Source organism: Bos mutus, chromosome 7, assembly GCF_027580195.1.
Source record: "Bos mutus isolate GX-2022 chromosome 7, NWIPB_WYAK_1.1, whole genome shotgun sequence".
Lineage (NCBI taxonomy): Eukaryota > Metazoa > Chordata > Mammalia > Artiodactyla > Bovidae > Bos > Bos mutus.
Window position 1 is genome coordinate 91,096,055 of NC_091623.1, and position 9,898 is coordinate 91,105,952.

A 9,898-nucleotide genomic window follows, 5' to 3' on the forward strand; every position below is an offset into this window, starting at 1 on the left:
ATTTTTTTCTGACTGTGGAATTTTTAAAAATACAGAATAAATAACAATTGCCTGTAATTCTAGCACCCAGGGAAAACCACTATAAATGTTTTTTTTTTTTTTTCCCATCTAGCCAAATTTTATTTGTCTACTGTTACTGTACATTTAAAGCATGAAAATCTTAATGTACAACTCCAGGAGTATTCATGTAATCATGACTCAGCTTAAGATGGGGAACATCTCCATTATCCCAGAAGTCACCTCCAGTGCCTCTTCCAGTCAATATCCGTAGATTCAGTTTGGCTGTTCTTGAACCTCATATAAATGGAATCTTAACAATACGAAGTCCAGGTTCTTTTCGTTGATCATTATCTGTTTGACTCATCCATGTTGCTGCAGATAGTAATCATTCTTTCCTTATTGGTGGGCAGTTTCTATTTGATAGACTATACTGTAATCTTTCTGTTGTGCTGTTGATGAACACTTGGATAGTTTCCAGTTTGGGGCTATAATAAATCAAGCTGCTTTGACCTTTTTTTTTTTTTGTCCGGATCACACAGCATATGGGATCTTTAGTTCCCTGACCAGAGATAGCGCCCACACCCCCTGTATTGGAGGTGCAGAATCTTAACCCCTGGACCACCAGGGAAGTCACTGACGATTCTTGCATATATCTTTGGTGTGCTTATGCACTCATTTTATTTCAGTGTATTTCTAAGAGAAGAGTTGCTAGGTCATAAGGTAAATACTGTCTGAGTCATGAATATATTATAAACTTTGTTCTAAAGGTATGATTGCTTTAGCTTTTATATAAAAATCCATGGTGTAGTATGAATTATTCATGGTTTATAAGGATGGAGATCATTTTTTTTCTCCCATAAGAATAATTGGCACTATTTATTGAAAAGACTAATTTTTACTTTCTGAGTTGCAGTGGTACCTTTCTATTAAATTAGGTGACTACTATGTGGGTCTCTTGTAGGGATTCTTGATTCTGTAACATTGATCCATTTATTAATATTTATTTTAAAGAAAATTAGGATCATGCTATTGCATTTTTCTTACACTTAATATTATATCATGCTTTGAAAGCAAATTAAAAATAAGTGCAAAGAAACTATTATATAGATATACCATAATTTATTGCTTTGGTTTTTTTGGACATTTGGGTTTTCTTTCTTTTTTCTTTTTTGTTTTGCTCTTTTATGTTGCAGGCTTTCCGCAAATGTCTTGATAATCCTTGTTCATTCATTTATTTATGAGGCAATAAAAAGTCGATTAGAAGTTCTCTGTTCATGGGTTTTATATGGAATGACTGGGTGAGTCATTTCTTTGGACTCTCGAGTATCATTATCAATATATTTTTCCCCTTGGGGTGCTCAGTTTTTCCAGAGGAACATTCTCCACCCTACTGCCTGCAAGGTCAGTGCCAAGATACCAGGTATCTTGTCATTTAAAAACTAACAACTTTGAAAAACTGTTCTTTCCTTCATCTCTACTTTACTGAGGTCTTTGATTGTTATCTCCATGGACCACTTTCTGAAAGAATGGTTTCTACTCTTCTCATTTTATTGTTGAATGACTGAAAATCCTGTGACTTCAAGCATGTCTTGAGTGGGATCATCAGATACTATTCAATGCAGTCTTTTAAAAAAGTTTTTATTTTATATTGGGTTATAGTTGATTTATAATGTTGTGTTAGTTTCAGGTATATAGCAAAGTGATTCAGTTATTCATATTCAGGTATCTGTTCTTTTTCAGATTCTTTTCCCATTTAGATTGAGTAGAGTTCCCTGTGCTATATAATAGGCCCTTGTTAGTTATCTGTTTTAAATATAGTGTGTATATGTCAATCCCAAACTCATGTTTCCCCTTCAGTTACCATAAATTTGTTCTCTAAGTCTGTTTCTGTTTTATAAATAAGTTCATTTGTATCATCTTTTTTTAAGATTCTGCATATAAGCATTATCATATGATATTTGTCTTTGTCTGTCTGTCTTACTTCACTTAGTTATGATCATCTCCAGGTCCATCCATGTTGCTGCAAATGACATTATTGTTTTTATGGCTGAGCAATATTCCATTGTACGTATGTACCACATCTTCTTTATCTTTTCATCTGTTGATGGACATTTAGGTTGCTTTCATGTCTTGGCTATTGTAAACAGTGCTGCAGTAAACATATGGGTGCATGAATTAAGACATGGGATTGCAAAAGAATCAGATGTGGTTTATAACTAAACAACAAATCCTTGCAAACCATGGTTTTCTCCAGATATGTGCCCAGGAGTGGAATTGCTGGATCATATAGTAGCTCTGTTTTTAGTTTTTTAAGGAACCTTTGTACTGTTCTCCTTAGTGGCCGCACCAGTGTACATTCCCACCAACAGTGTGGGGAGGGCTTCCCTTTTCTTCACACCCTCTCCAGTATCTGTTGTTCATAGACTTTTGGATGATGACCGTGCTGACTGATGTGAGGTGATAGATAATTAGCAATGTTGAGCATCTTTTCACGTGCCTATTGGCCATCTGTATGTCTTCTTTGGAGAAATGTCTATTTAGGTCTTCTGCCTGTTTTTTGATTAGGTTGTTTCTTTGATGTTAGGGTACATGAGTTGTTTGTATATTTTGGAGATTAATCCCTGTTGGTCACATCATTGGCAAATATTTTCTCCCATTCTGTGGGTTGTCTTTTCACTTTGTTTATAGTTTGCTGTGCAAAAGCTTTTGAGTTTAATTAGGTCCTATTTGTTTATTTTTGTTTTTATTTCCATTACTTTCAGAGTCAAATGAAAAAGACATTGCTGTGTTTTATGTCATAGAGCATTCTCTATGTTTTCCTCTAAGTTTTATAGTATCTGGTCTTATATTTAGGTATTTTAATCTATTTTGAGTTTATTTCTGTGTATGGTGTTTAAAAAAATTTATTTCATTCTTTTACATGTAGCTGTCCAGTTTTCTCAGCACCACTTATTGAAGAGACTCTGTTTCCTCCATTGTATATTTTTGTTTCCTTTGTCATAGATTAATTGACCATAGTAGCTTGGATTTATTTCTGGGCTTTCTATCCTGTTCCATTGGTCTATATTTCTGTTTTTGTGCCAGTACCATATTGTTTTTATGACTCTAGCTTTGTAGTATAGTCTGAAGTCAGGGAACCTAACTCCTTCAACTCCATTTTTCTTTCTTAAAATTGCTTTGACTATTCAGGGTCTTTTGTGTCTCCATAAAAATTTTTAAATGTTTTGTTCTAGTTATGTGAAAAATACCACTGGTAATTTAATAGGGATTGCATTGAATCTGTAGATTGCCTTGAGTATTATAGTCATTTTGACAATATTGATTCTTCCAGTCCAGGAACATGGTATTTCTTTCCATCTGTTTGTGTCATCTTTGATTTCTTTCATCAGTGTCTTACAGTTTTCAGAGTACAGGTCTTTTGTCTCCTTAGGCAGGTTTATTACTAGGTATTTCATTCTTTTTGATGCAATGGAAAATGGGATTGTTTCTTTAATTCTCTTTCATTGTTAGTGTAGAGAAATGCAACAGATTGCTGTGTGTTAATTTTGTATTCTACAATGTTACCAAGTTCCTTGATGAACTCTAGTAGTTACCCAGTAGCCTCTTTAGGATTTTTTATGTATAGTATCATGTCATCTGTAAAGAGTGAAAGTTTTACTTCTTCTGCAGTTTGAATTCCTTTTATTTCTTTTTCTCCTCTGATTGCCATGGCTAGGACTTCCAATACTATGTTGAGTAACAGTGGCAAGAGTGGACATCCTTTTCTTGTTCCTGATCTTAGAGAAAATGCTTTCAGATTTTCACCATTGAGTGTGATGATAGCTGTGGGTTTGTCATATATGGCCTTTATTATGTTGAGGTAAGCTCCCTCTATGCCCACTTTCTGGAGAGTTTTATCATAAATGGATGTTGAATTTTGTCATAAAGTTGTTCTGCATCTATTGAGATGATCGTATTTATTCTTCAGTTTCTTGATGGTGTATCACCTTGATTGGTTTGTGTATATTAAAGAGTCTTTGCATCCCTGGGATAAATTCCACTTGATTATGATGTATGAGCCTTTTAATATATTGTTGACTTTGATTTGCTAGTATTTTGTTGAGTATTTTTGCATTTATGTTCATCAGTGATACTGGCCTCTAATTTTCTATTTTTGTAGCATCTTTGTCAGGTTTTAGTAGCAGGGTGATGGTGGCCTCATAGAATGAATTAAGGAGTGTTCCTTTCTCTGAAATTTTTTGGGAATAGTTTCATAAGGATAGATGTACAATTTTCTCTAAATGTTTGATAGAATTTGCCTGTGAAGCCATCTGGTCCTGGACTTTTCTTTGTTGGGAGTTTTAAATCATAGTTTCAGTACTTATGATTGATCTTTTCATATTTTCTATTTCTTCTTGGTTCAGTTCTGCAAGGTTGTACCTTTCTAAGAATTTGTCCATTTCTTCTACGTTGTCCATTTTATTGGCATATAGTTGTTTGTAGCAGTCTCTTATGATCGTTTGTATGTTTGTGATGTCAGTGTAATATCTTTTTCATTTCTATTTCATTGATTTGAGCACTCTCCCTTTTTTCATGATGAATCTGACTAAAGGTTTATCAATTTTATCTTTTCAGAGAACCAGCTTTTAATTTCATTGACTGTTTCTGGGTTTGTGTGTGTATGTGTGTGTCTATTTCATTTATTTCTGCTCTAATCTTTAGGATTTATTTCCTTTTATTAACTTTGGGTTTTGTTTGTTCTTTCTCTAGTTGTTTTAGATGTCAGGTTAGGTTGTTAGATATTTTTCTTGTTTCCTGAGGTAAGATTATATTGCTTTAAACCTCTCTCTACTTCTAGAACTAGTTTTGTTGCATCCCATAGGTTTTAGGTTGTTGTGTTTTCACTGTTGTTTGTCTACAGGTTTTTTTGTTTTTTTTTTTTAATTTCCTCCTTGATTTCATTGGTGATCCATTGGTTGTTTAGTAACAGTGTTTAGCCTCCACGTGTCTGTGTTTTTTACAGTTTTTTCCCTGTAATTGATTTCTAATCTCATAGCATTGTGGTTGGATAAGATGTTTGCTATTATTTTAATTTTCTTAAATTTACTGAGACTTGCTTTGTGGCCCAGCATGTGATCATTCTTGGAGTATGTTCCATGTGCACTTGAAAAGAATGTGTATTCATCTGATTTGGGGATGGAATGTTCTGTAAATATCAGTTAAGTCTTTGTAGTCTAATGTGTCATTTAAGACCTGTGTTTCCTTTTAAATTTTCTGTCTTTATGATCTGTCCTTTGATGAAAGTGGGGTCTTAAAGTCCCTCACTATTGTTGTGTTACTGTCATTTCCTCGTTTTATGGTTGTTAGTATTTATCTTAAATATTGAGATGCTCCTATGTTGGGTGCATATATATATTTACAATTGTTATATCTTGTTCTTAAATTGATCCCTTGATCATTATGTAGTGTCCTTCCTTGTCTCTTGTAACAGTCTTTATTTTAAAGTCTATTTTGTCTGCTATGAGTATTGACACTCCAGGTTTCTTTTGATTTCCATTTGCATGGAGATTTCTGTTCCTCACTTTTAGTCTGTATGCATCCCTAGATCTGAATTGGGTCTCTTGTAGAGAGAGAAAAATAGGTCTTGTCTCTTTTAAGACAGGCAGTTTCTGTCTTCTGTTGGAACATTTAATCCGTTCATATTTAAGGTAATTATTGGTATGTATCTTCTTATTGCCATTTTGTTAATTGTTTTGGATTTGTTTTTGTAAGTCTTTTTTCCTCTTTTGTTCTTGTCTCTTCTGATTTGATAACTAACTTTAGTGTTGTTTTGGATTGCTTTTCTTTGTGTGTGGGTTGGTTTTTCTTTTTTTTTCATCTATTGTGGATTTTTGGTTTGTGGTTTCCATGAAGTTTTGATACAGTGGTCTATATATAAACAAAACTGTTTTAAGTTGCTGGTCTTTTAATTTCAAATGCATTTTCAATATCCTGCATTGTGCTTTCCTCTTCTTATGATTGCAGGTTTTGATATCATATTTGTATGTGGATGATTTCCTACCTTTACTATATGTTTGCTTTGCTGGTGAGCTTTTCCATTCATAATTTTCCTGTTTCTAGTTTGGCCTTTTCTTTTCCACCTAGAGAAGCTCCTTTAGCATTTGTTGGAAAGTTGGTCTGCTCGTGCTGAATTCTCTTAGCTCTTGCTTGTCTGTAAAGCTTTTGATTTCTCCATCAAATTTGAATGAGAGTCCAGCTGGGTGGAGTTCTTGGTTGTGGGTTCTTCCCTTTCATCACTTTAAATATAATGTGTCACTCCCTTCTGGCCTGCAGAATTTCTGCTGAAAAATCAGCTGATAACCTTAGGGGAATTCTTATATATGGTTTCTATTTTTGGTTTTGTTTCTCCACTGTGCAGCTTATGGGATTTGAGTTCTACCAGGGTTCTTGAACTCGGGATATGGCAGTGAAAGTGCCATATCCTAACCACTGGACCAACAGAGAACTTCCCCCTTGTGTTATTTGTTGCTTTTCCCTTGTTGCTTTTAACAACTTAATGACTGGAGACATATTAATATATCTGTTATCCAAGCATTATTCACTGGAAGCATTTCAGTATTCACTTACATAAGAAATTGCCAGCCACAGGCATTAGTTTCTGCAGAAATCTCCCAGTCAATAATGTATTAATATTTTCTGTCAGTTTGATTTCTATGCCTCTCAGCACACTCTTCCTTGGGTTTATTCTGCCTGGGACTCTCTATGCTTCCTGGACTTGGGTATGACTATTTGCTTTCCCACGATAGGGTAGTTTTCAGCTATTATCTCTTCAGATATTTTTTTCAGGTCCTTTCTTTTTTCCTTCTGGGACCCCTATAATGCAAGTTGTGTGTTTAGTGTTGTCCCAGAGGTCTCTGAGACCATCCTTTTTTTTTTTTTTCCCATTATTTTTTCTTCATTTGGTTCCATGGCAATAATTTACACTGTTCTGTCTTCCAGCTCACTTACCAATCCTTCTGCCTCATTTATTCTGCTATTGATTTTTTTCTAGCATATTTTTCATTTCAGTTATTGTTCATCTCTGTTTATTCTTTAGATTTTCTACCTCTTTGTTAAACAGTTCTTGTATCTTCTTGATCTTTGCCTCCATTCTTTCTCTGAGACCTTGGATCATATTTACTGTCATTACTCTGAATTCTTTTTCAGATGGATTCAATGCAGTCTTAATTGATCCTGGCTGCTGCTTGATTTGAATGGTCTTTTTTGGAGCTGTGCTGCTGCTGCTGCTGCTAAGTTGCTTCAGTTGTGTCTGACTCTGTGCGACCCCATAGACAGCAGCCCACCAGGCTCCCCCGTCCCTGGGATTCTCTAGGAAAGAACACTGGAGTGGGTTGCCATTTCCTTCTCCAATGCATGAAAGGGAAAAGTGAAAGGGAAGTCGCTCAGTCGTGTCCGACTCTTAGCGACCCCATGGACTGTAGCTTACCAGGCTCCTCTGTCCGTGGGATTTTCCAGGCAAGAGTACTGGAGTGGGTTGCCATTGCCTTCTCCGTTTGGAGCTGTGAACTGTCCTTAATGCTGCAGTTTCCACTGTTTATATTCGATCTTCAGTATAACACACACTCCTAGAGCAGTGCTTACATTTCACCCAACCAAATTTATAACGGAAAAATTCATGTTTTAAAGTTTTGTATCATACCTTAAATTTAAAGCTCATTTATATTTTTGTTATGTTAAATGGTTTGTACTAGACTGTGTTAATGTGAGGGAATCTTTCTTTACTTGGGTTTGCTTCTGTGCAAACTTGGGAACAATTGATTCCCACTGGGTGAACTCCTGCTTTTCAGATGCCAGCTCTGGAATCCTTGATCTCAATATAGATGGAGATTCTGTGATTTTTGATGTTCTCTTCTTGGAATTTTTTTCCAGCCTAGAGGACACTAAAAATAAATCCAGATTTTATTGCCCTAAGATGATTGTTCTGGGAACACAGGGACAGAGTGTGCAGTAGGGTTGGGTCGTGACAGTAGAGCACTGTTTGGTTTATCCTCTTTATAAGTGCCTCTGAGTAGCACATGAGGTTCCCCCCAACGCCAGACATCAAGCAATTTGTCAGGCAGGAGAAAGATATGCACCAAAAACGAGGGGGAAACATGTTGAGGGAGAAGAGGGAAGACACATTTATTTGAGAGAGTTTTGAGGGTCCCAGGAATAGTGAGGAATACATACACAGAAATCAATCAAGAAAAGTCATGAAACATTGAGGTATGAGGTTGTAATATTTCTAAATTCTTTGTTCTCTTTTCCTTTTCACTGCTCATTGTTTTTAGAAGGGCAGTGTCTTCAGAGAAATATAGGTCTAGACTTTGCTAGAGGGAGAACAATCATTATTACAGGGTCTTGTTGGATTAATGAAGTTATTAAACTAGTTTTGATGGAATTAGGTCAATTCAGAGGATACCCACTGACCCCACCCCCTCTACACACACACTGAATTTTAGGAAAGAATAGTTATGATGGCTGTGTTCTGTAACTAATGGAATAGCCATAGGGGATTAATAAGACTGATTACTGTATTAGCCAGGGCTCACTAGCTTTACCACAGCCTTCCAGGTAGGAGAGAGGAAATGCAGAAGTAGTCAGCAGTTAAGTATGCTCAGATTCATGTGATGATTGCGGTGTTAGTCACCACCAGCCTTTGCCTTAGGTTAAAGGGAAAGTCATTCCCAGCTCAGAGTATGATGCCATGTTGGAATAGGCCAGATAGCAAAGAGGGAAAAGAACTCCCATTCTTTTCTGAATCCCTGTTAGGCCCCTGGAAAAAGAAGAGTGGAGACAGAAGACAGATGTGGTCAAAAGAGAGAGCGTCCAGCCATTCTGACTCCATATTATAAAGTTTTAGTTTATTATCGCCTCCTTCAAATGACAGTCTCCTCAGTCGTACCTCCTCCTTCTGGGTTTAAGCCCCTACTCCAGCCCAGTAATCTGTTTACCACCTTTTCTAAAAAACACCATCCTTAGGTTTCTCTTTTTAACCCATTGTCCAGGGAAGGATTTGAACCATGTTCATTTCTATACCCCACTACTTAGACCAGTGCCAGGCATAGTCAGCACTACATAAAAGTCTGCTTGCTTGAACATCACTCAGGGATTCCTTAGCTTACCTTACTATTGGCTCCTAGCACTGGAAATTCTACAGAGGTAGTAGCTTAGGTTAGGTTTGGATTCAGTCTGATTTATGAGCTATTATAAAGTCATCTTTTAATTTCATGGCTGCAATCACCATCTGCAGTGATTTTGGACCCCCCAAAAAATGAAGTCTGACACTGTTTCCACTGTTTCCCCGTCTATTTGCCATGAAGTGATGGGACCAGATGCCATGATCTTCGTTTTCTGAATGTTGAGCTTTAAGCCAACTTTTTCACTCTCTTCTTTTACTTTCGTCAAAAGGCTTTTTAGTTCCTCTTCACTTTCTGTCATAAGGGTGGTGTCATCTGCATATCTGAGGTTATTGATATTTCTCCCAGCAATCTTGATTCCAGCTTGTGCTTCTTCCAGCTCAGCGTTTCTCATGATGTATTCTGCATACAAGTTAAATAAGCAGGGTGACAATATACAACCTTGACGTACTCCTTTTCCTATTTGGAACCAGTCTGTTGTTCCATGTCCAGTTCTAACTGTTGCTTCCTGACTGCATATAGGTTTCTCAAGAGGCTGGTTAGGTGGTCTGGTATTCCCATCTCTTTCAGAATTTTCCACAGTTTATTGTGATCCACACAGTCAAAGGCTTTGGCATAGTCAGTAAAGCAGAAATAGATGTTTTTCTGGAACTCTCTTGCTTTTTTGATGATCCAGCAGATGTTGGCAATTTGATCTCTGGTTCCTCTGCCTTTTCTAAAACCAGCTTGAACATCTGGAA